This window comes from Adiantum capillus-veneris, chromosome 10 (genome assembly GCF_014529385.1).
Source record: "Adiantum capillus-veneris isolate H3 chromosome 10, ASM1452938v2, whole genome shotgun sequence".
Classification (NCBI taxonomy): domain Eukaryota; kingdom Viridiplantae; phylum Streptophyta; class Polypodiopsida; order Polypodiales; family Pteridaceae; genus Adiantum; species Adiantum capillus-veneris.
Genome location: NC_140940.1, coordinates 10,910,937 through 10,934,512, shown reverse-complemented (window position 1 = coordinate 10,934,512; position 23,576 = coordinate 10,910,937).

The window sequence follows — 23,576 nt, the reverse complement described above, 5'->3', positions numbered from 1 at the left end:
AAGCTACTTTGAGTTCTTCCCAATTTCTCCCATGCCCGTCTTTAATTGCCCTAACATGCTCCCTAATTTCTGGAGCAACAACTAGCTCAAAGCTTTGAATCATCTCACCTTCTGACACGCGATGGAGCTCCATCTCCTTCACATACTCGCATAAGTACTTGGTTACATCATTGCCATTGAATTGATCCATTCTGTTAACGACCGCTTGTATGGCCTTCGTTGCTGAAATCTCCCTTCTTTCAGTGGCATGTTGTTGTTGCATGAACCTTGCAAATGCTTGAAACATTTGCATTGTTGTTGGGTCAAAATGCATACCCTGCTGCTCAACATGATCACCCATGGTTACCCACAAACTCTCACCCTGGCAGTTTCGCGTCGGGTTCACCAAAAATATGTCGAGAAATTTGCGGTCTTGCCAGGAAAGCACCGGGCTTATGGCTGTGAGAGTTTGTGAGAGAACTTGACAAAAACTATATGAAGGAGTTAAACCATAGATGCCATGAAGACTAGGGTTTGGAAAGAAGTACAATCAAAGAAGCCCACCCATTCTCTCTTGCACTCACACGCACAAAGAAAGAACACAAAAGAAAATATCAAAATAACACAAAGATGAAAACATCAAGGCTATGGTCATATCGTATCATGGGTAATATGAAAGGGTTAACAGATGAGTTAATGGCATTCAATCTTGTCTGGCCAAATAGGCTACAAATCGTTCTTTGGAATTGTAGTTTTGTGCTTACCATAATATATATATTTTGTTTAGTGAGTGGGATTAATTGTGTGTACAAATCCTCTTGGTTCATAGCAAGATAACTACGCTTACGTCAAAAGAAAAGTTATAGTCTATGAGAGGTAGTATGATGGGATCCGGTGATAGAAGTATTTCATTGAGCCTTTCTGGGCCAAAGAGAAACACTATACGTTGTTGAAAGTGTATTTTACGGCTAATCCATACGTTAATTCTAATAGATCGTACAGAGTGAAAGCGATAGAAATTATCATCATGTGGGTTATTCATCTAGGATAGTATGTGAGAAATGTAGATATGAGAGAAGAGAAGAGATGAGAAGTTTCCCTCCCAAGCCCTATTCTTGCTTGTAGGCAATAAGGATACTGCGGGGAGAGATGTACCTGTAGCAAGGAGAACTTAAAATTTGTAGAGAGGATGAATTACTAAGAGTGAAAGAGATAGATTTGGTTAAAGAGATGAGATTAGATATATATATATATGTGTTGGATTAGAGATGAAAAATAAAACAACAAGAAATCAAGAAAACATCAATGTAGAACACATCTTACTTGACAAACCCTTCGACACCATTATTGATGGAGAGAGAAGAAGAGTGGAGAATTCCACTTTGATTGATACACCAAGTGTAAGACCTTCTTTGATTAGATTTGATCTTCCAAGGTTAGCTTGTTGCAAGAATGGCTAGTCTTCTTCTAGGAAAAAGTGTAGGCTTGGGCTTATGTTAATGGCTAAGTACAATTAGGCGTTACTACTCACTCCCTCATGAATTCCTCTCATCAATGGCTTAAATGCTTGAGTTTCTTTCAAGGAAGAAGAGGTCCCCTTTTATAGGTGAAGGGAACCCCCAAGGGTTTACACAAGAAGAGAGGAGCCAGTGTGAACAGAAATTGGAAAAGTTGGAAATGAGCTGTCCCTGCATGATGTAGGCAGACTGGGGTCCAGTATTTTGATCATATCTCCTCAACCGTGGCTCTAAATAAAAAAGTAAAAATATGGGCAGAAACTTCAGCTCATTAGCTACGATTTTCATTTCAAAATCATTTTCTAATTCGGATTAGAACCTTGTGTAAAAAATTCATCAAAATAGGGTCCATTTATGGCAGCAAAAGTCTTCATGTGGTCTCCTTAGCCGAGACTTTCATTTAATTCCAAAGGACACCTCATGCTATATGAAAGCATGACATTGCTCCTTGACAAAGTTTTGTAATCATGCTTGCAATAATGCATTAAAATAAGTGTATCTTTGAAATCATGCCACCTAGTGTCCCACTAGGATTTGATTCTCTCCTAGTAGCTATTTAAAAAGAAATATAAGAAAAGTATAAAAAATACAAAGAATATATATATATTGGAGTTTACCCTAGATATAGGATCTAGATAGGGTGTGAGATGATAATGAAATAGTAGAAATAAAGAATCAATGCTTTTTGCCCCAAGTTAAAGAGGCAGAGCTATTGATGCTTTTTCCATAGTATTTTCTGATGGTAAAGTAAGGATAGGTTACCCTTGAGAAAAATAATAGGATGAGATAGAAGGTTTATTATTATACTTAAATATGCATATGTACACTATAGGAAATATAATTATGTATCTAAAAAAATACAAAATAGATCTTGTAGCATGCGTTCCCACTATGTACGTATCACAGCACGACAGCGTGAGGGTAATATATTTCTCATCCACGTTCTATATGTAAATAATTTGCTGATTTGAATGCTACTTTCAATGAAAGACACACATTGTTGAATTCAAGGCTGATTTGAATGCTACTTTCAAGATGACACACTTGGGGTTGTTGCATCATTGCTTGGGCATACAGTTTATGCAGTGTGATGGGGATATTGCCTTGTGTCAAACAAGCTACATAGAGACATTACTATGTAAGTTTGGACTTTGTTACCGTATACATGTGGTAGTGATGTGTGTGAACACACTAGGACCGCCGGGGCATTTTTTCCCTCTTTATGAGGTTTTTTCCCCCGAGCATTGTATATATACCCATCACTCTAGGGCTATCTATCTTTCCATTGCACACAAAGTAGCACACTCTCTATTGTGTGCCTTGAGCTTCCTTCCTCTTCTCCAAGCTGTGTGCGTTTCTCTGCAACCCTAATTCCAACAAAATTGGTATCAGAGCAGGTTACGTCCTCCCGGGCTTAGTCGCCAGCTCCTCCAGCACACGCCTGCTCACTTTCTCCGATTACAATGAGGTTTGGCGAGCGTTCGCAGGTCGACAAATATTTCGAACGAGCTCATAGAGCTCAATCTGCTCAAATTTCTGATTCGGACTCATTTCGACCATCGTTTCCACTACAGGCAGGTCTGCACAGGCTATTTCGTCATTTTGTGCAGAATTTCTGCGAGTGCCATTTTCTGCATAACAGGTGCCTTACACTCTTCTACGGTTTGTGCTATATAGCACGTGTTGTTCCCGCTTCATTTCTCCTTTTTTCGGGAAATTTTCACATCAGGTGAAGGATTTACCATGGCTGACAACAATACAGATGTATTCAAGATGTTTGCTGCTAAGGATTGGTTGGATGGAGACAATTACCCTATGTGGGCTTACATGATGCAACATGTTCTTGTGTCAAAGGGCGTCTGAATATTGTGCAGGGCAATGATGTACGTCTTGGTTCTGAGGATGCAGGCGATGTTGAGAATGTTGCAGGTCTTACTACAAGGATTACTGCTATTAGAGTTGTTTTGCCTAGGGCAGAACAAGCTCGTTGGGATGTAAAGGATGTGTAGGCTCATGCATTGATTGCGTTGTCTGTGAAGCGCACCATTGTTCCTCACATCCGTTCAACAAAATCTGCAAAACAGGCTTGAGATATTTTGGTTGGTCTTTATGCAAGTCGCAATGAGGCTAAAATTGCTTTGTTGCGTAAAGAGTTGGAGTCGAAGATTATGCATGAGGAAGAAGATATGGACACTTTCCTTGCTAGTGTCAAGGATATCAATGAGCAACTTATTTATGCACAAGAAGTAATTTCAGATAGTTCCCTTGTGCAGATTGTTCTTGATGTCTTACCAGATTCTTAACAGACTTTTGCTAGCACTTGGAGACTTATGACCCAAGGAAATCCAGAAGTTGTCAAGTTTGATGCATTATGCACATTGCTGTTACAAGAGTCACTTTCCAAAAAAAACATGACTACACAGCGCGCAGTTGAACAGGCTTTTATCGCTTCTCAAAGAAAGGGTGGTAACAACAATGCAGCCACTTCTTATGATTTTGCTGCGAGTGGCAAAACTTCTGTTCCCAATGCTTCTGCTGGCAGCACTTCGTCTGAAAATTTTGGTGATAAGGGCAAAAAGAAGATGCGTTGCCATTGACGGGAGAAAAGCGAACCCCGAATCCCAACGGCCTCTAAAAACGCCAGGGGCCGAATGGTACGTCTCGAGCTTGGTAAAGCGAATAGGGGGCACCACCTAGCTTTGAGCGGCTAGGATGCAGACCACAATGATATGAACACCGCAAAATCACACACACACAGATTGACAAATGATGAAAACCCTCGGGGGTGTGAGGGAGAATTATTTCTGCAGTATTTACAATGACCTCCTTTTAGCAAGGCGGCACACCGTGGTGATAGAGAGGTAGGGAGAAAGAATGGTGAAAACTACTTGGTGCGTTCTCTAGGACGACTCAATGATTGTGAAGCTTGCTACCAAGAGCATGTATACGTGTGTGCATCGACCATTGGAGTCAAGAGGTGGACGTGGCTCCCTTCGCATAGTGCAATTCCCAAGGAAAACTAACACACAAGTCCCCCTCCCCGTGATGCCAATAGTGTCAACTCTTCCCACTACACTCTACCAAGTGCTGACCTCTCATGAACTGCCCCCCCCCCCCCCCGATAGTGACCTCTCAATGCCAATTTATAGGTGTTGGCTGCTTGGATTATGGTAATCTCGGTGTGATTAGGGTAAGCTCATCGGGGAGACAAAGCAAGTGGTGGGCCCGGTGTGGTTGACCCTTGATCAGTTTTGGGAGGTTATTAAAAAAATGAGAATCTCTAGGTGGGCCTTTGTGACCATCACCTAGAGAGAGGGAATTTACAAATTGAGAATTTTACAAGGCTTGGGTGAAAATTGAAGAAATGATGAACATAACCTACAAATTAATGAAAATGGCATCGTGGTTGCGTGATGCCGGCGAATGGTGTGTTGCCGGTGCGTCGGTGTAGCGCGTACTTCTTTTCGGGGTTGGCCGAGGCATGCCTTCGGCGCATTTCCTCTTTTTGTTGTTGGCGGCGCGTGATTTGGGTGTTCTCCTTCTCTTTCTTGTCATCGTAGTCATGAAATCCTTTGGCTTTTTTTATTTGTGGTCCGTATATGCGTGTGTGTGTGTGTGTGTGTGTGTGTGTATGTGCATGGGCGGATGTGTGTGTGTATGTGTGAGTGCGCAAGCGTGCGTGTATGTATGTACGGGTATGTGAGTGTATTCATATATATATATGTGTGTGTGCTTAAGCATGCGTGGGAACGGGGCTTATTATGTATATAATATATATATTATATATGCTTTTTTAATTTTATTTTTTTCGTTCTCTGTTTAGCGGCCTGCTGTCGCACCTACGTGAGGATGAGTGGGGAGGATGGGAATGGTGTGTGTGTGTGTGTGTGTGTGTGTGTGTGTGTGTGTGTGTGTGTGTGTGTGTGTGTGTGTGTGTGTGTGTGTGTGTGTGTGTGTGTGTGTGAGATAGAGAGAGGGAGAGTGATTTTTTTTCTACGCCTGTACAGGCCCGCGAGGGGGGAGAGAGAGAGAGAGAGAGAGAGAGAGAGGATATGCGGGCTGGGGATGTGTGTAGAGCATGCGAGAGAGAGAGAGAGAGAGAGAGAGAGAGAGAGAGAGAGAGAGAGAGAGAGAGAGAGAGAGAGAGAAATGGGGTGAGGGAGAGGATGCGAGGGTGACAGAGGATGAGGGTGTGTGTGTGTGTAGGAGAGAGATAGAATTCCTTGCCCGGATGTGCCTGCACAGGCTGGATAACGAGAGAGAGAGAGAGAGAGAGAGATAGAGAGAGGTTCGGGGTGAGGTGGCGAGAGGAGGTGAGGGTGGGTGTGGATAAGCGTGTGTGTGTGGATAAGGGTGTGTGTGTGTGTCCTATCCATGCGTCTTCCGGGCTGTGGCCATGAGCAGCTGAGAGCCAGAGAGAGAGATGGCGAGGCATCTTCAGCCGCATCTTCAGCCGATAGAGGGCGCGAGTATAGGAAGAAAGGGAAGGGGTTTGCTTTTTTAGAGAGGGAGAGAGAGAGGGAATCTCTATGGCAGGTGCCCACCGTGGGGGGGGGGGGGGGGGGGGGAGAGTGTGTGTGAATGAGTGGGGAGGGGGGGATATTATCGTCTGTCTTGCATGGTGTCTCAAGGACGAGAGGAGGGGAGAAAGGACGAGAGGAGGGGAGAGAGTCAATGGGGTGGGGGGAGAGGTGGTGGGAGTAGCGGGCCAGGGAGGGAGAATGAGGCCGAGGGAAAGGTGAGGCGAGCAGGTGGGGGAGAGAGAGGGAGTATTTTTGGTTATCGGCTTGCATAGAGAGCGAGGGAGGAGGCGTGTGTGGATAAGAATACGGGAGAGAGCGAGTTCGTGTGCGGCTATGGCTCGACAGAGCGGGAGCGCGAGAGAGAAAGCGAGAGAAGGGGGTGGGTGCTCGAGGACGTTCCTGGCCAACGGTGGCCAATAAGGGAGGGGTCATTGAGGGTCAACGGGGTGCGGGTAAGAGAGAGAATATTAGAGAGAGAGAGGGTGTGATCGGCCATTGGTAGGCCACGAGGGAGATAGAGAGAGAAAATGGCCGGGCCACCTGCATGGGCTGTGATGAACAGCGTCGGGCCATTGCTTAAGCCTTCTGATGGTGTCGCTAAGGCTCCGGCACAGGAAAAAATAAACCTTCTTTTTTTTCATTGATTTTCAAAAATCGGCCATCATTAGCCCTCTCCTTTTGGCTAGAGGCATTCATGCTTCTAGCCCTTCCTCTGCATCTTTAGCTGTGGAGTTAGAGGGTTCTCCCTCTTCTGGAATGTCTAGCATGAATACTGGATCAAACCTAAGAAAATACCTTTTCAATCTCCATCCATTGACCCTAGTCTTGTGAATTCTCCCATCTGCTTCCATCAGCTTATAGCTGTCGTTGTCATAGCGCTTCTTGATGATGAATGGTCCCTCCCATCTGGGTTGAAATTTCTTGTCCTTTTTGGTATCAAATCTGTTGTCATATCTCAGCACTAACATACCTTTTTCCAGTCCCTTTTCTTTAAGCCCTTGACTAAAAGTGAGCCGGCGTTGTTCTGCTTGCGCTGCATAGTGATTGATGGCTTCTTCCCTATCTAGTTGGAGCCTCTCTAGATCCAGAATGTGGTTTCGGAGATTTACAATTGGAAGTTGTATCTGGCTAGCCAAAACTCGTAAGTTGGCTATCTGTACCTCAATGGGTAGAATTGCCTCCTTCCCATAAACTAGATGGAAGGGGGTGAAACCTAGTGATGTTCGGAATGTCGTTCGGTAGGCCCAAAGAGCTGCCATGAGATGTTTATCCCAGTCTCCTGTGTGATTGTTGACCTGCTTTGTGATGATTTTGCAAATCATTCCGTTTATCTTTTCTACCAGACCATTGCATTGTGGATAGTATGGTGTGGAATGTCGGCGTGTGATGCCTTACTTCGTCATCAGTTCTCCCACCAAATCACCTCTGAATCCTGGTCCTCTATCTGATATTATCTCAAGAGGAGTGCCAAAACGGCAACAAATATGCTCAAAAATGAACTTTGCTACCTCTTGGGTTGTAATGTGGGTGGTGGCTGTTGCTTCTGCCCATCGAGTCATGTAGTCTACACCCACTATGATGTACAATTTACATGATTGGGCCCTTGGTAAAAGACCGATTGCATCTATTCCCCATTTCTCAAATGGACCATATGAAATGATAGGAGTTTGTGGCTCGTAGGTTAATGTGTGATCACTGGCCACTCGACAGGCCTTGCATGTTTTACACCAATGGTGTACATCCCTGTTCAAACTAGGCCAAGAGTATCTTGCTTGTAGAATCTTCCTACTGGTGATATCTAGAGCAAAATGACCACCGCAAACGCCATCATGGCAACTTGAAATTACCTATGTAATCTCACTGGACGTTGGCACCCGCCTGAGAATTTGATCCTTGCCCTTCCAATACAAGTGATCGTTTACAAGGCAGTATCTGGTAGCCTTCCTGACCAGCCACTGCTTCTGGCCTTTGGTGTATCCTTCCGGACATTCTCCTGTATCTAGAAATCTGATGATATCAGGCATAGAATCACTACCTTGAAAGAGGGGTAGCTTCAGTTTGATGGCTCCTATGGGAACTTCTTGTATTCTTTCTTTGGCTAGAGCATCTGCCTCCTGATTTTCTGCTCTGGGGACATGAAATAGTTTCACTGCTAGAAACCTCCTTAGAAGATCCTTAACTTGGTGTAGTTGACCAACTAAAACCTAATTCTTAAAAACCCAGGTTCCATTTATCTGCCTTATCAAAAGCAAAGCATCGCCGAACACATTTAGGCGTTGAATTCCTTGTGAGATACATTGTTCCAACCCAAGAATTAGGGCTGCATATTCTACTTCATTGTTGGAGTGGGAGTGTAATAACTACCCAATGAAGAATACTCTTTCTTGTTGTTCATTGAAAATGACTATGCCAGCTGGCAGACTGGTCCATTGTTCTCTTGTATGCTCCGTCAAAGAAAAGAGAGTGAGCTCTTTCTAGCCTAGGACTCTCTACCATTGGTGTTTCTTCCTTCCCTTCCGTGTTGACCTTCAGCTTCTTCTCATAATGGCAATGAGTGAGAATTCCCGCTAAACTAGCCCTGGTGGAGTTTTCTACTTGCATGGTGTAGTCAAACTCTTGTAATCTAATTAACCACTTAGAAATCCTAGATGAGACATCCATCTGTTGCATTACATATGGGAAACCTCCTCCATTGTCAAGATTACAAAGGGTCTAGGCAGGAGATAGGAGCGGAACTTTGTGGTAGCAAACATTAGTCCCAGAACCATTTGTTCTACTTCCGTAAATCCCTTTTCTGACGGGGTCATGACACGACTAGAGAAGTAAATAGAACACATGAAAGAAGTTTGGGGATCCTTTTGCATTAGCACGGCTCCGAGAGTATCACTTCCTACACTAGGGTTCACATAAAATGGCTCGTCCCATTTAGGAGGTGAAATGGTGGGAATCTTAGCTAGGATTTGTTTTACCTCAGTAAACTGCTGCTCATTCTCTTCACTCCATGAGAAGACATCCCTCTGGGTGAGTTGTTGTAGGGGAAGGACCACTTGAGATAGCAAGTGAATGAACCTGCTTAAGTATCTTACCTTCTGAAGGAAAGAAACCAGCTGCTTAGCGGTGGTGGGTGACGACAAAGATACCACGGCCTGGATCTTGCTAAGGTCAGCCTCAATCCCTTTTGCTGAAATTACATGGCCAAGGAGAGTGACTTTGCTTTCACCAATGTGACACTTATCCACGTTGAGTTGGCCACCCAAGGTTTTCAGCCTAGTTAAGCCATCATAAACTTTTCTTAAATGAAGGATCGTGAACTATAGATGCAAAAATCATCTATGAAAACCCGTATTGATGTTCCAAAGTAGGGTTGGAAAACAAAGGTCACATAGTGTTGAAATGTGGCCGGGGCGTTAGTGAGGCCAAACGGCATCACTCTGTAAGAAAAACATCCCCAAGGTGTGATGAAGGTTGTCTTCTTCTGATCTTCTTCCGCATTGCTAATCTGGAAGTATCCTAAGTAGCCATCGCTCACTGTGTATCGTTCGCGACCCGCCACTTCATTGAGTATTTCATCCTAGAATGGGAGGGGAAAGTGATCCCTTTTCGTGGCTGCATTGAGAGGTTTATAATCCACACAGACTCTCCACTTACCATTTTTTTTTTGTGACTACTACTGGGGAGACCCATTCTGAGTCTTCAACAGGGTAGATGAAACCTGCTTGTAGCAAACTTCTCACTTCCTTAAGCAGTGCCTCTTGTTGGATTACTCCAAGTCTTCTGGGCTTCTGCACTACGGGTTTACTGTCTTCCTTGAGTTTTATGTGGTGTTGCACTACTGTAATTCATGTGATCTTATCATATCCATCAATGAACAAAGTAGTGAAGCTACCTAGCATGGAGACATACTCCTTCCTTTCTTCTTTGGTTAACTCATTTGAGAGCATTCTTTGTAACTTACCTGCATCCTCCAAGGACTGCGTACCTGATGATTCCTCTTGGTTTGTTAGGGGTGTTTCAGATTGTGTCAATCTTTTTGGGTCTTTAATAATGACCCCCATCACTTCGATGCTACTGTCACTTCCGTCGGTGGTGGTTGTCTCTTCTCCTGAGGTAGACAAATAGTCGCTGGTGGACTCATCTTCTGAAGCCTCCAAGATCATGTTGCGCTGCTTTCCAGTCCTCATGTTGTAGATATGTACTTCCCTTTAGCGTCCTTCATCTAAATCATTCCGGTGCTCCAGTCTTGTTTAGCTTCCATAGCCATAAACCAAGGCCTCCCAAGAATGATGGGGTAGCCCTCCCCTTTGTGTGGCATGACAAATATGTCTACCTCCACTTTTGTATTGAATGCTTTTACTTTGACCACATTTACAATGCCCACGCATTTCACTCTTACATTGTTTGCCATCTTGGCTTGGCAGGGTGCCGGCCTACTTACCTCTAGACCTAGATGGTGCATCATCTTTTCACTCATGACGCATATTTGTGTGCCACCATCTATGTAGACGTTTGAGATTCGTTGTCCCTTGATGTGAGAATCAATGGTTGGTAGGATGTCGTCGAGATCCCTTCCAGAGATGGCCCCAGCTATCCTGGGTCTTGATTTCCTAGTACTTATTATTTTTGTCCATTGCCTCCTCATCCTTGGTGCAAGGTGAAGTAATTGGGGCCAATTTATCTTCGGGCCCTACATTAACACATCCTGAACTAAGTCATAGGGTTTTGCATACTCACCTAATGAGAAGTCCACGATGTCTATTTTTCGTCGTGGTTTAGCTGCTTGCTTGCTAGACTCGGCCTTCCCTTTCATCTTCTCTTCTCTTTGAGAGGCCTCCTCGTGCCTGGCACGCTTCACTCCCATAGCATCCACTTCTTCTACCTTCGCTTTTCCTTTGTGCTTCTCTCGAACTGATTCTTCTACATTTGCCTTCCCTTTAGCCTCCAAGCTAATAACACTCACCGCTTGGTTCACAGCAAGTGGTGAGGGTAGTGGTGGAATGAGAGGTTGGGGTGGTGGTTGCTGTTGTATAGGTGGTCGAAGGATTTGGGCCGGTGGGATCCGCCCTAGTTGCCTAGGTGGTGGTGATCTTGCTCTTGGCGGAGAGATCTGATTCTGTCTCCCCTCTCTATTGAAATTATGCCTCCTTGGGTGTGGGCAGTAGTACATTCCATGTCCGTCTTCCCGCAGTTGTAACAGTAGTACTCTTGGTTCTGCCTTCAATTTTCTCTTCCTTGTTCTGGATTCCTGATAGGTTCATGCCCTTGTTGTACCAGATGCACGAATAAACTCTCCAATTGGGTGGTGATGTGACTCAGCAAGTCTTGCTGCTCTTTTGATGCCTCTTGCGGTTAGGCTCTATGATTGGCCGTTGCAGTCACTGGGGTTGGTCGGGCTGAGCTTGTTTCCTCTGACTCATTTACTCTTGCTTGCATGTGCAGCTTCTTGTCTTTAAGGCGGGCTACTTCGACTGCCAACTCATATGTTGCAGGAAACCTTTCCTTCACCTTCTCTCTAAGCGGCGACCATAGACCAGCAATGAAACGGTCCTTTAGGAAATTAGGTGCTCCTTCGCCTTCCTCCAGTGATGCAACCCATCTCTCCCATAAGTCCAAAAATTTGGACTCGTAGGTGGCATACTCTAGCAGACTTCCATGCTTCAATTCCGTCAGTAGCTGCCATAGCTTCTTCGAGATTGTGCCTCCACCAAACCTCTTTACAAAAGCAGCTCTTCACACATGCCATGCATTCTTGGTAGCCTGGGGCAATGCATTATACCAGGACTTGGCCTCTACTTTCATCAGTAGAGGAAAAAATCGAAGTCGTGAAGCGTCATCATCTTTGTTGGAGACGACACAAGCAATGACGAAATCATCAAAAAAGTCGATGGTGAGATCTTCTCCCTTCTTTCCACTGAACATGGGGAAAGAAACACTTGCCATGGTAGTGACTCAAGAAATTACAAACCCTTTTATATATATATATATATTATATTAACAACAGTAGCGACTCATAGCGGCTTTTTACAGGGTTGGGTGGATAGGTTAAAACAGGATAAAGATAGAAACATTAAAGGAATGATGGTAATCCAATATGGGGAGAATGATAGGGTTTGCGGAATTGAGGATTTCTCCTAGTACCGCCGCATCGAATAGGTATACGATCTTCTGTTGGTAGAAGACTTTCCTATCTACATAGATATACACATGCATATGCTGCAGGAATCTGAACGGGAATGTCGTTGGCCCGTTTCCATCATGCACAAAGGGTGGAATACTTACTTATACTCTTACCGTGTCAGTGTTGATGAGTTGGCACATCCACAGGAGGTCGTCGCCTTTCATGGGCTCTACTTTTCCCTCGTCGCTCAGCACATACAGGGTGATGGCGACGCGTCTGACCACTCCCAGCCTCTTGGCTAGTAGCAATTGCAGGTAAATTTTCCTAGTCGGCGTGCTGCATGAATTCTACTCCATTCAGTTGCAACTCGTCCCCATCCCACTGGGTTTCACACGTGGTAGAGAGCTTCTTCATGATAAGTTGTACAGGGAGAGAAGGAAGATCCTCTACCCGTCTTCCAAAACAGCGAGCAGTAGCCGAACCACTCTTCCCTAGGACATGGGAATCTTCTTACCACTTCTTCTTCAGGATTGTCGAAGTGGATTGGTAGCACTCGCATGCGTCGTGCAAATCGGTAGGCGACCTTCTGTCGCTTAGCTTTGGATGACTTTCTCTTTGGCAAGCTGGGTACAACCCGGCTTTTTGAGCTTGAAGCACTTGCTTGGCCAGATGCTTCTCCCTTTGGAGCCATGTGTTTCCAGACTTGCTTAACTTCTCCTTACGTTTGGCTCGAGCAGCCCCTTTAGGCCACTTTGGAGTAAAGGTTATAACTTTGACTACAGTTTCTTTAGGGAAAAGAGGCCTCACTATTTTCTTTCCTTCTTTGATATGAATGACTTCTTCGCGATGAATGTCGATGTAGACGATTTCAGCCCTTTCGATGCCTTCGTTGCTGGCACTCATTGACAGTGTGTCTTGGTTGACAACAGTGATGGCACTTTACAGACCTCCCACCTGATGCTCTCAATTTGTGGTTAGAACGAGCAACACGAGATGGAGAATTTACCTCTTGAATACTGACGACACTGCAGCCTGGCAGGAGTACTTCAATGAAGGCGGCTAGTGCCTCCTTAGTCTCCTCTTCTTCCGTCCTCCAGTTAGAAAATTCCTTCAGCCATTCGTCCATGATTGATGGCGTGCGTCACTTTCAGCATTGTAAACTGAAGGGTCTTAGAAGCCCTCCTCCGTGGGGGCACCAAATGACGGAGCAAAGCGAACCCCAAACCCCGAGCCTCTCAAAACGCCGAGGGCCGAATGGCACGCCTTGATCCTGTCAAACGGTAAAGCGAACAGGGGGCACCACCTATCTTTGAGCGGCTACGACGCAGACCACGATGATATGAACACCGCAAACTTACACACACACACACACACACACACACACAGATTAACAAATGATGAAAACCCTCGGAGGTGTGAGGGAGAATTATTTCTGCAGTATTTACAATGACCTTCCTTTCAGCGAGGCGGCACACCGTGGTGATAGAGAGGTAGGGAAAAAGAATGGTGAAAACTACTTGGTGCGTTCTCTAAAACGACTCAATGATTGTGAAGCTTGCTACCAAGAGCGTGTATACGTGTGTGCATCGACCATTGGAGTCAAGAGGTGGACGTGGCTCCCTTCGCATGGTGCAATTCCCAAGACAAACCAACACACAAGCCCCCTCCCCGTGATGCCAATAGTGTCAACTCTTCCCACTACACTCTACCAAGTGCTGACCTCTCATGAACTGCCCCCCCCCCCCCCCCCCCCCCCCCCCCCCGATAGTGACCTCTCAATGCCAATTTATAGGTGTTTGCTGCTTGGATTATGGTAATCCCGGTGTGATTAGGGTAAGCTAATCGGGGAGACAAATCAAGTGGTGGGTCCGGTGTGGTTGACCATTGCTTTGTTTTGGGAGGTTATTAAAAAAATGAGAATCTCTAGGTGGGCCTTTGTGACCATCACCTAGAGAGAGGAAATTTACAAATTGGGAATTTTACAAGGCTTGGGTGAAAACTGAAGAAATGATGAACATAACCTACAAATTAGTGAAAATGGCGTCGTGGTTGCGTGATGCCGACAAATGGTGTGTCACCGGTGCGTCGGTGTAGCGCGTACTTCTTTTCAGGGTTGGCCGGGGCATGCCTTCGACACTTTCCTCTTTTTGTTGTTGGCAGCGTGTGATTTGGGTGTTCTCCTTCTCTTTCGTTGTCGTCGTACTCGTGGAATCCTTTGGTTTTTTTTGTATTTGTGGTGAGGATATGCGTGTGTGTGTGTGTGTGTGTGTGTGTGTGTGTGTGTGTGTGTGTGTGTGTGTGTGTGTGTGTGTGTGTGTGTGTGTGCATGTGGGCGGATGTGTGTGTGTGTGTATGTGTGAGTGCGCAAGCGTGCGTGTATGCATGTACGGGTGTGTGAGTGTATTCATATATATATGCGTATGTGCGCAAGCGTGCGTGGGAACGGGGCTTATTATGTATATAATATATATATTATATATGCTTTTTTTAATTTATTTTTTTTCGTTCTCTGTTTGGCGGCCTGCAGCTACGCGCGGATGAGTGGGGAGGATGGGAATGGTGTGTGTGTGTGTGTGTGTGTGTGTGTGTGTGTGTGTGTGTGTGTGTGTGTGTGTGTGTGTGTGTGTGTGTGTGTGTGGGTGATAGAGAGAGGGAGAGTGAATTTTTTTCTACGCTTCTACAGGCCCGCGAGAGAGAGAGAGAGAGAGAGAGAGAGAGAGAGAGAGGGGATATGTCGGCTGGGGCTGTGTGCAGAGCCACGAGAGAGAGAGAGAGAGAGAGAGAGAGAGAGAGAGAGAGAGAGAGAGAGAGAGAGAGAGATGGGGTGAGGAGAGGGTGAGAGAGGATGGGGTGTGTGTGTGTAGGAGAGAGAGAGAGAATTCCCTGCCCGGATGTGCCTGCACAGGCTGGAGAACAAGAGAGAGAGAGAGAGAGAGAGAGAGAGAGAGAGAGAGATAGAGAGAGGTTCGGGGTGAGGTGGCGGGAGGAGGTGAGGGTGGGTGTGGATAAGGGTGTGTGTGTCCTATCCTTGCGCCTTCGGGCTGTGGCCATGAGCGGCTGAGAGCGAGAGAGAGAGATGGCGGGGTATCTTCAGCTAACAAAGGGCGCGAGTATAGGAAGGAAGGGGGGGGGGGGGGGGGGGGGGGGGGGGGGGGGTTGTTTTTTTAGAGAGGGAGAGAGAGAGGGAATCTCTATGGCGGGTGCCCACCGTGGGGGGGGGGGGGGGGGGGGGATATTATCCTCTGTCTTGCATGGTGTCTCAAGGACGAGAGGAGGGGACGGAGTCAATGGGGGGGGGGAGAGGTGGTTGGAGTAGCGGGTCAAGGGAGGGAGAATGAGGCTGAGGGAAAGATGAGGCGAGTGGGTGGGGGAGAGAGAGGGAGTATTTTTGGTTATCGGCTTGCATAGAGAGCGAGGGAGGGGGCGTGTGCGAATAAGAATATGGGAGAGCTCAAGTTCGTGTGCGGCTATGGCTCGACACAGTGGGAGCGCGAGAGAGAAAGCGAGAGAAGGGGGTGGGTGCTCGAGGCTGTTCTTGGCCGAGGGTGGCCAATAAGGGGGGGTCATTGAGGGTCAACGGGATGCGGGTAAGAGAGAGAGAATACTAGGGAGAGAGAGAGAGAGAGGGGGGGTGATTGGCCATTGGTAGGCCACGAGGGAGATAGAGAGAGAAAATGGCCAGGCCACCTGCATGGGCTATGATGAACATCGTCAGGCCATTGCTTAAGCCTTCTAATGGTGTCCCTAAGGCTCCGGCACAGGAAAAAAATAAACCTTTTTCTTTTTTTCTTTGATTTTCCAAAATTGGCCATCATCATTATTGTAAAGCTAATGATCACTTCATCAAGTCGTGTCCTAAGTTGAGGTCAAAGAGGCTAAGAAGAAAGAGGGTGGTTCCACTGCAAATGTTGGTTCCACTACAAATGCAACCATTGTTGAGTCTTCTGTAAAAGGAGATTGTAATGGTGATATTGATGCAGAATGGGCTTTTAGCGCAGAGTGCACTTACAATCCTGCTGTCTATGATGCATACTTGTCAGTTGCTACAGATTCACATGTGTGGTATTTCGACAATGGTGCTACAAAGCACATTACCTTACATCGTGAATTGTTCACTTCTCTCGGGTCTGTCCCTCATGGGAATTCAGTCACTTGTGCCAACATGCCTCTTATCCGGTTGAAGGAGTTGGAAAGATTGTGCTTACTGCTGCTAATGGCGGTTCTTTCACACTTGTTGATGCACTTTATGTACCTAGGATCAAGAAGAATCTCTTGTCTGTATCCGCACTTGCTAGACTTGGACTTGTACTCAAATTTGCACGATGTATGGTCAAAAGTCAAGCTTTGCCGCATTCTTTTTGGCTTGAGGCCATCATGTGTACCACTTATGTACTAAACAGGTGTCCTACGAAAGCTTTGCACTCTATTACTCCATATGAAGCATGGCATGATAGAAAGCCTTCTATTGAGCACATGCGCGTTTTTAGCTATTTGGCATATGCTTTGGTGCCACAAACACAGCGCAGAAAATTGGATGATAAGGCTGCAAATGTATTTCTGTTGGTTATAGTGTTGAAAGCAAAGGTTACAGGTTGTATCATCCGCAAACATATTCTGGTTTCACAGGATGTAGTGTTTGTGGAAGATTCTGTTTAGCCCTTGATGTCATGTACTAGAGACAGTAATGTAAGCTCACAGGACATTTATGACACTTTGTTGCCTCTTTTCGATAATGGAAATACGAATGTAAGTTCCAATAAGGCACATGTACAGCCTATGGGGGTTTCTGAAAATGCTACAGATCAGCCTATTACTGATGCAGATGTACATGATGTACTTGATGAGGAAAGGACTGAAAATGAGCAGGCTAAAGGTATGCCAAAATGGTTGGTGCACACTTTGCGTGAAAGTAAATTGCATGCACCTTTGTCTAGTCACACTCGTTCAAGCTCTCGCCATGCATCTTATACATCAGATTGTTATGCTTTGATTGTGTCTAGCTTACATGATGTTGAGAGGCTTTGTCTTTTGATGAAGCACAGAATTCAAAAAATTGGATGGTTGCCATGCAATCAAAATATGATGCACTTATAGAAAATGACACATAGACTTTATGTGATTTGCCTCCTGGCAAAAAGGCCATTGGTACAAAGTGGGTTTTACAAGTTGAAATGCAAGCTGGATGGTGAGATCGATCGCCATAAGGCTTGACTTGTTGCAAAGGGTTATGCACAACAAAAAGGCATAGATTATGAAGAGACTTTTGCTCCCACTTGTCGTATGACTACTATGTGTTTTCTATGTGCATTGACAGCTCATTTTGGTTGGGATATACATCAATCAGACATTGTTACTGCTTTCTTGAATGGTGACATATTTGAGGAAGTTTATTAACGCAACCTCGCGGTTTTGTCATAAAAGGACAAGAGGACAAAGTGTGCAGATGTAAGAAAGCTTTGTATGGGTTGAAGAAATCTCCTCGTGCTTGGTATAAGAAAGCTGACACTCATTTGGTCAACGAGGCTTTCGTAACAGTCCAACAGAAAGCACATTGTATTCAAAGCATGAGGGTGATGTACTTCTCATTGTGGTTCTTTATGTCGATAATTTGCTGATATTGGACCAAATGAGAGACGTATTGCTGAATTTAAGTCTGATTTGAATGCTACTTTCAAGATGAAAGATTTGGGGTTGTTGCATCTTTACTTGGATATACAGTTTAAGCAGTGTGATGGTGGTATTGTCTTGTGTCAGAAAAGTTACATAGAGACACTGCTATGTAAGTTTGGACTTGAGGATTGCAAACCTATTGCCACTCCCATGGAAACATGTTTGAAGTTAAGTCTACATGATGTTGGCGATCTTGCTGAAGTCACTCTTTATCAAACTATTGTTGGCTGCCTCATTTATGTATGCAACACGAGGCCGGATATTCAGTTTGCAGTCTCACAAGTCAGCAGATGTATGCATAGCCCAGGGTCTAAGCATTGGCAGGCTGTCAAGAGGATTTTCCGCTACCTTAGTGGCACTTTACATCTTGGCTTGTTTTATCCCAAGGAGGGATCATTGCCGCCAGACTTACATGCTTTTTCGGACTCCAATTGGGCTGGTTGTTTTGACACGCGAATGTCCACAAGTGGTTTTTGTTTCCTGCTTGGCAGTTCATGTATATCATGGTTGAACAAGAAGCAACCTACTGTGGCCACCTCGAGTTGTGAGGCTGAGTACAGGGCAGTCTTCACAGCTACGGTTGAGTGTGTATGGCTCAGACGCCTTATGGTTGATTTGGGTGTTGGACAGGACACTGCCAACACTATCTACACTGACAGTCAGAGCGCACAAAGCACATTGAGGTGCATTACCACTATGTCAGGGAGAGGCTCTCAGCAAGAAGATCAGCTTGGCTTATGTGCCAACACAGGACAACCTTGTAGATATTTTCACAAAGGCATTGTCTCTCGAGAAGCTTGAAGCTTTCCGCAAAGCTTTGGGCTTACTCCCCTTTGTGGAATGATCATGTTCTCACGGCACGGCACTTCCCTTTACTCATGTGCCAGCTCTCGTTCACCGCATCACTCCAGGGAGGATTTGTTACCATATACATATGGTAGTGATGTGTGTGAACACACTAGGACCACCAGGGCATTTTTTCCCTCTTTAGGAGGTTTTTTTCCCCCGAGCATTGTATACACGCCCATCACTCTAGGGCTATCTATCTTTCCATTGCACACTAAGTAACACACTCTCTATTGTGTGCCTTGAGCTTCCTTCGTCTTCTCCAAGCTGTGTGCGTTTATCTGCAACCCTAATTCCAACAAACTTGAGGATTGCAACCTATTGCTACTCCCATGGAAACACATTAAAAATTAAGTCTTCGTGATGTTGGTAATCCTGCCAATGTCACTCTTATCAAAAAGAAAATAGGATGCCTTATTATGTATGCAATACAAGGCCAAATATTCAATTTGCAATCTCACAGGTTAGCAAATTTATGCATAGCCTGGGGTCTAAGCATTGACAGGCTAGGGGTCAAACCTCCTTGAGTTTAATTACACCCACCACCTGATCCTATCAACTAGTATCACAGCTTCGGTCATTAGAGTTCGCTAATTAATTGCTAAAATTCGCATTTAGTATTGCATTTTAGACCATTATACGGTTCCGACAGTTTAACATCCACCTTCTTCTATGTAGCATTAAAAGTTTTGTAAAGTAATTGAAGTTCGCGATTGTCTACTTCCTCAGTTGGATCTGATACGCTTGGTTCGTACACTGAAGCTTCAAAAGGTGTGGAAGATGCTGCATGTGTAGTTCAAGAAGCAGCAGGACGACTTCGAGAAGTGTTTTGCGTCTGCATCTGATCCAAGCGAGTGTGAAGTGATACGAGGCTTGTGGAAAGTGTGTCCATCTGCTCCTTGATAAGAGTAAGGGCATCGTCAGATTGACCACCTCCGTCCTGAGAATTTGGCATGGTTACACCTCAAAGGGAACTCTCGAACAAATGCAGATTCTAGTTCGGGAACAGGTTCTGGAACCGGTACAGCTTCTGATGGGAGCACCTGTGGGAATTGGAGCGCCCTCCGAGACTGGTTCTGGCTCCGGCGAATCGGAAATCATGATGAATTCTCGTTCCAGAAAATTTCGTCGGGAATCTCATCTATGTACGAGAGAAAGTGAATTGGAAGATCGAAGGCATCGTCGGCCATGATGGCGAAAAGTCTCGTACGCAAAGAGTGCACCCAAAGCCAGGGCGGGAGAGTGGCAGAGAGTATATCATTGGCTGTGCAATCTCTATAAACGTTCTCTGGAAATGATCGCTGGCTCTTCATTTTTTATTTTTTATTTTGAACAGGTATGTTCACATAGGCTTTAAAAAATTGGGTCTTGGCCAGGGAATTTTTGATAAAAAGACCTTGCGCTAAATTTGATTGGCTGCTAGAGTAAACTGCCCAGCGTAAAAAAAACATAAAGGCCAGTCCGTAGAAAAAAGTCCAACCACTGTGGCTGCAGCTTGGGAAATGTGTTGCCGCTTAGGTGGATTCGGTGCCCCTTGGTGATGTGTCGCTTGGGAGATGGGACACTTGGGAGAGGCTATGATGCAAATTGACTTCAGCGAAAAGGTGCAATTCAGCCAGCTTTTCAGGATTTCCGCCAAAGGGTGTTCACACGAAGCATTACTCAGATGAATAGGTACACCTTGGAGCTTGAAAAGGCACATCTCTTCGCACAGACCCATGTAACAGCACAAGCATGACCGGTATGCTTACACACAGCCATGCTGCTGTCTCTTGTCTTATGTAGTATGTATAATACTAGAACATGAGTAAATTTGGGTTACCTCATGCCGAGATGTGTGTGTATCATCACCTTTCTTTTGCTTCCATGCAACTCCGGGAAGGGAGGAAGAAGGTAGCGGCGAGGGTGAGAGGCTCACAACCTTCAGGTTATGGGAAAAAGATTTGCTCTAATACCACTATAAGGATTCTAGGTACTAATCTTAAATTAAGTACTTAAACTAATGATTAAGACTTAAAAAACTTGAACTATACTCAGAAATAAGACTCAGAAGATTGTGTGTTGATTGACTGAATGGCTAATACAAGGGCTCCTTATATAGGAGACGAAGAGACATAAATGAAAAGACACGTCTCATGGTGAAGAGACGCGACTTTAGACGTTGATAGACCGCTTTTGGCGTGTACAAGGTAGCGTTTATGTGCATGGTCATATGTAAAAAAAGATGTAAATACATGCATTTGGGAGCTTTGCAAAGTGGTTTCAAGTTCGAAAAAAGGTGCAATGTGTGCACATTGTAAATATGCGTGCTTGTGTGTCGACAGTCGAGCATATGTACATGCCTGGATAGGGTCTCGAGGCCTTTAATATGGTTCTAGGTGGCTTATTTTGGCTCTATATAATGTGTTTGAGCTTTCTAGAATGTAAATAATGCAAGTGACAAGTGTGGGTACTCTCATCCCGCACGAGAAGTTTGACACATGCGGTAACTGTCTATTTGCGGCGCCTAATCTGCGATGATACGTGCATCGCCTTAGAAGTGTTCAAAAATGGAATGTGGGGATGTGGAAATGTGCTTTGGGTATCGAGGATCAAGCGTACAAAATATGGTGAATTTTGGAGTCTGTTTGAGGTTTTTCCTACAAAAAATGCCCACCAGGGGTCAAAATTGGCCAAAACTGGGCCAAAAAAGGTCAAAAAATGCTTAAAAAAGGTGTGAAATGGTTTCAAATTGACACATCACTCACGGTGCCGTGAGTGTTGAGGCTGAGGGAGAACTTTTGAAGTATAATATCAACACTTTCACCTCTCTGTGTGGGAGGAAGCAGGGTTCCTACAGGTGGTCTAGTGCAATCCCGTCGCGTTCGCGTCCTGTTTTTGAGTGTGTGGAGGAGTGAATGAGATCTCTCTCTCTTCAATTTTGCACTTGGGAGAGTCTATGGAAGTTCTGAGGTTTCCATGGATGTGTGTGTGCAAGGAATTGAAGGAAGAAGGTGCGGCTTTCTGCAAGACTATGTGACCCTGTATCGGTGCCATTAGGGTTGGCACTACTCCAAAGAGTCCAACAGAGTGGAGTTTGGTGAAGCTTTTGCAATGGTTTGAGAGTGGTCATTTGTGGCTGGAGTTTTTGGGTTTTTTTGTATAATTTTGATCACCATCAAGCGTGATTTCAAGTGTTGATCACCTCGTCTCACCTTGTAGTGTCTGCGGGCAAGCAAGGGCTTGTAAGTCGAGGCGTTTGGAGTTTGAATTGAGCTTGTGGGTAGAGTTTTTAGGGAGCTTCTGAGTGGTAGTAAGTGAGGTGGGGAATTCAAAGTAAATTCCTTGTGTAGTGTTGAGTTGTCTGGGTGTGTGAGTGTGCGCACGACATCTTTTGCTCCATCAACGTAAAGACACATCCTTTCGGCGAAGATTTGCAACCATTGGAGGAAGAGAGAAGGGATGTGACCAGTTGTCGAAGGAGTGTGGCTTTTGGCGAAGAGGCACATCTCTTGGGCGAAGGGGTGTGACCATCCAAGCGCACGGGTCCTCCTTGGCATGGCACTTCGCGTATCTAGGAGTAGATATAATGATATTAACATAGTCACAATGGTGACACCCCCCGCCCCCCCAACACCCTCTGCCATTACATCTAGATAGGCATGGGGCCAATATGCATCATCTTTGTACACAATTCCTGGACAGCTACCTCTTCCCAAACCCCCAAGTCATGCCCACACACGTGCTTTTTTCACCGCTGAGATGGTGAAGAAGGCCATTGATAGGATGAGGACTGGGAGAGCATATGATCGTGATGGCTTAATGGCTAAGCATTTTATACATGCCAGGGATCTACTCGCAGAGCTCCTAGTAATAATGTTCAATCGTGCCATGTATGAGGGCTTGCCTGATACTTGGAGCTTATCTACTATTGTACCTATCTTCAAGTCAGGAGAACCTATGGAGCTTGGGAATTATCGCACTATCATAATTGGACACACATCGGCATAGTTGTACGCATCCATTCTTGAGTAGCAGCTGAGTAGATGGGCAACGCACAGTCGGGCAGGTAGGGTTCAGGAGAGGCTTTTCTACTCTTAACCATATTTTGATGACTCAGAGCCATTATTGAGGAGGGCAGATCACATGGGAGACGGATCTATTGTAGCTTTGTGGACTTCCGCAAAGCATTCGACATAGTACCTAGAGTCAGATTGATGCGCCAATTACAGGAGATAGGAGTACCCACAAAGCTGCTTTGGGGGATCATGGCATTATACAGGTCAATAGTAGGGCATGTATGCACTTCAGAGGAGCTATCTACAATAGTTCACTCCACTATTGGGGTGAAGCACGGTTGCCCGCTCTCTCCTACTCTATTTGGTATTTATGTGGATGAGGTTTTTTATTATATTCAGAGAGATGGCGATAGAGGTGCATAGCTTGCAGGGACATGGATTCCACTATTGTTATATGTTAATGATACAGTGTTAATCTCGGACTCTCCGGAGGGGATGCAACGTCACTTGGATGCTCTGCATAGGTTTGCCCACGACAGTGGTTTGTCTGTCCACCTTGGTAAACCCAAGGTTATGGTGTTTAACACCACCCCGCAGTGGATCAGGAGATCGGGACCCGCATTCACATACGGCCATGAGACAATGGAATATACAAATGCTTACACCTACCTTGGGGTGGGCCAGCTTTTTCATTGAGGAGAGCAACAGAGACTAGATTGACCAGAGCCAATGCAACATTGGGTGGATTGGAGAGGATGTGCTCATAGATTTCGTTTCAAGAACCTTGCACGAAGCTCTGGCTCTTTGACACTCTGGTGGCTTCCGCACTGCTCTATGGAGCTCAAATATGGGGACCTTCATTGAACCATCATGGAAAGTCGGGTCGCATTGATGGATGGGGGGGACATGGAGAAGCCTTTGGTCTCTA